Source organism: Hylobates moloch, unplaced genomic scaffold, assembly GCF_009828535.3.
Source record: "Hylobates moloch isolate HMO894 unplaced genomic scaffold, HMol_V3 SCAFFOLD_9, whole genome shotgun sequence".
Taxonomy (NCBI): domain Eukaryota; kingdom Metazoa; phylum Chordata; class Mammalia; order Primates; family Hylobatidae; genus Hylobates; species Hylobates moloch.
The window spans coordinates 85,529,419-85,533,415 of NW_026652284.1; positions in this window are offsets into that span (position 1 = coordinate 85,529,419).

The window sequence follows — 3,997 nt, forward strand, 5'->3', positions numbered from 1 at the left end:
TTTAATAACCATTCTGACTGGTGTGAGATGGAATCTCGTTTATGGTTTTGATTAGCAATTATCTGGTGATTAGTGCTGTGGGGCATTTTTTCGTGTTTGTTGGCCACTTGTATGTCTTCTTTTGAGAAGTATCTGTTCATATCTCTCTCATTTTTCAATGGGATTATTTGTTTTTTGTTTGTTGAATTGTTTAAGTTCCTTATAGATTCTGGTTGTCAGACCTTTGTTGGATGCATAGCTTATGAATATTTTCTCTATTCTGTAAATTATCTGTTTACTCTGTTGATAGTTTATTTTGCTGTGCAGAAGCTCCTTAGTTTAATTAGGTCCCACTTGTTCATTTTTTGTTTTGTTGAAATTGACTTTGAGAACTTAGTCATACATTCTTTCCCAAGGTCGATGTCCAGAATGGTGTTTATTAGGTTTTCTTCTAGGATTCTTATAGTTCAAGGTCTTACATTTAGGACTCTAATCCATCTGAAGTTAATTTTTGTATATAATGACAGGTAAGGATCCAGTTTCATATTTCTGCATGTGGTTAGCCAACTATCTCAGGACTCTTTATTGAAAAGAGAGTCATTTTCCCATTGCTTATTTTTGTCAAATATGTCAGAGATCAGATGGTCATAGGTGTGTGGCTTTACTTCTGAGTTGTCTATTCTTTTTCATTGGTCTACATGTGTGTTTTCATACCAGTACCATGCTGTTTTGGTTACCATAGGCATATAGTGTAGTTTGAAGTCAGGTAATGTGATGCCTTCTGTTTTTGTTTTTTTTTTTTTTCTTTTTGCTTAGGATTGCTTTGGCTATTGAGGCTATTTTTTGTTCCATATGAATTTTAGAATAGTTTTTTCTACTTATAGAAAAATAACATTGATAGTTTTGTAGGAATAATGTTGAATCTCTAGATTGCTTTGGAGAGTATGACCATTTTAATGATATTGACTCTTCCTATACATGACTATTGAATGGTTTTCCATTTGTTTCTGTTATCTAGGATTCCTTTTAGCAGTGTCATGTAGTTCTCCTTGTAAATCTCTTTTGCCTCCTTGGTTGACTGTATTTCTAGGTATTTTATTATTTTGTGGCTATTGTAAATGGGATTGCATTGTTGATTTGGCTCTCAGCTTGGTTTTTGGTGTATAGAAATGCTACTAATTTTTGTAAATTGATTTTGTATCTTGAAACTTTGCTGAAATTATTTATCAGTTCCAGGAGCCTGTTGGTGGAGTCTTTGGTGTTTTCTATGCATAGAATCATATTGTCTGCAAAGAGAAATCATTTGAATTCTTCTTTTACTATTCAGATGCATTTTATTTCTTTCTCCTGGGTGATTACTCTCGCTTGCACTTTCAGTACATGTTAAATAGAAATGGTAGGAGTGGACATCTTTGTCTTGTTCTAGTTCTCAGGAGAAATCCCTCCAGTTTTTGCCCATTCAGTATGATGTTGACTGTAGGTTTGTGATAGATGGTTCTTATTATTTTAATAAGATAGTAAAATGGCTCTTATTATCTTATTATATCCCTTCGATACCTAGTTTCTTGTGGGTTTTTATCATGAACGGATGTTGGATTTTATCAAAAGCCTTTTCCATGTCTATTGAGATGATCATATGGTTTTTGTTTTTAATTTTTTTAATGTGGTGAATCACATTTATTGATTTGCAAATATTGAATCAACCTAGTATCCCAGTAATGTAGCCCACTTGATCATGGTGAATTAACTTTTTAATGTGTTGTTGGATTCAATTTGCTAGTATTTTGTTTAGGATTTTTGTGGCAATGTTCATCAGGGATATTGGCCTGCAGTTTTATTTTTTTGTTGTGTTTTGCCAGGTTTTGTTATCAAGGTGATGGTAGCTTTGTAGAATGAGTTATGGAAGAGTCCTTCCTCCTCAGTTTTTGGAATAGTTCCGGTAGAATTGGTACCAGCTCTTCTTTGTACGTCTGGTAGAATTCGGCTGTGAATCTATTTGATGAAGTGTGTTTTTGATTGGTGGATTTTTTTATTACTACTTCAATTTTCGAACTTGATATTGGTATGTGATATAGTTTAAATATTTTTCCTAGCCTAAATTTCATGTTGAATTCTAATCCCTAATGTTGAAAGTGGGGCCTGATGGGAGGTGTGTGGATTATGGAGATACATCTTTTATGAATGGCTTAGGCCATCTCCTTGGTGAAAAGTGAGCTATTGTTCTGAATCCACATAAGATCTGATAATTTAAAAGTGCGTGGCACGTCCCAGTCTCTCTCTTTTGATCCCGCTCTGGCCATGTGACATGGTTGCTTCCCATTTGCCTTCTGCCGTGATTGTAAGCTTCTTGAGGCCTCCCCAGAAGCTGAGCAGATGCCAGCACCATGCTTCCTGTAAAGCCTGCAGAACCATGAGCCAATTAAACCTCTTTTCTTTATAAATTACACAGTCTCAGGTATTTCTTTATAGCAATATAAAAACAGTCTAACACATTCTGTTTAGTGTTTCCATTTTTTCCTTATTCAATCTTGGGAGATTGTGTGTTTCCAGGAATTTATCCACTTCCTCTAGGTTTTCTAGTTTCTGTGCATAGAGCAGTTCATAATAATCTTGAGGGTCTTTTTAAAATTTTTATAAGATCAGTTGTAATGTCATCTTTGTCATTTTTGATTTTTTTTTGGATCTTCTCTCTTTTTCCCTTTGTTAATTTATCTACTGGTCTACTGATCTTGTTTATCCTTTCAGATAACAAACTTTTGGTTTTGTTAATTCCTTGCATGGATTTTTGGATCTCAATTTCATTCAGTTCTACTCCAATATTATTTCTTTTCTTCTGCTAACTTTGGGTTTAGTCTGTTCTTGTATTTTTATTGCCTCTATGTGTGATGTTAAATTGTTAATTTGAGATCTTTCTAACTTTCTAAGGTTTGCATTTAGTGGTATAAGCTTTCCTCTTAACACTGTTTTTGCTAAGTCCCAGAGATTTTGGTACATTTTGTCTCCCTATTCATTTATTTTAATGAATTTGATAATTCCTGACCTAATTTCATTGTTTACTCAAAAGCCATTCAGGAGCAAATAGTTCAACTTCTAGGTAGTTGTCTAATTTTGAGAGATCTTCTTAGAATTGGTTCCCATTTTATTCCACTGTGGTCCCACAGTATGGTTGGCATTATTTCAGTTTTTTTGAATTTATTGAGATTTGCTTTATGACCAAGCATGTGTTTGATCCTAGAGTTTGTTCTGTGTGCAAATTAGAAGAATATAATACTGTGGTTGAGGGGTGCAGTATTCTTTAGATGTTTATTAGGACCAATTGGTCAAGTGTCCAATTTAAATCCAGAATTTGTTTGTTTTCTACCTTGATGATCTAACTAATACTGTCAGGGGGGTGTTGAAGCCCTCCACTATTATTTTGTAGCTGTCTAAGCCTTTTGTAGGTCTAGAAATACTTATTTTATCAATCTGGATGCTCCAATGTTGGGTAATATATATTTGGGATAGTTAAGCCTTCTTGTTGAATTGAATACTTTATCATTATATAACACCCATCTTTGTCTTTTTTACTGTAGTTGGTTTAAAGTCTGTTTTATCTTATATAGGAATCATAAACCTTGCTCTTTGTTTGTTTATTTTCTGTTTGCATGGTAAAACTTTCTCTAATGCTTTACTTTGAACCTGTGGGTATCATTACATGTGAGAGTGGTCTACTGAAGACAGTAAGTGGATGAGTCTTTTTTTTTAATCCAGCTTGCCAGTCTGTGCCTTTTAAGTGAGGCATTTAAACCATTTACATTCAAGATTAATATTGATATGTGAAATTTTGATTCTGTTGTTAAGTTGTTAGATGGTTATTTACAGTTTTTATTGTGTGGTTGCTTTATAGGATCTGTGGGTTAGGTACTTAAGTGTGTTTTTGTGGTAGTAGGTATATTTTGGTTTTGCTTCCAAGTTTAGAATTCCCTTAAGTATCTCTTGTAAGGCTGATCTAGTGGTAACAAATTCGCTTAGCACATGA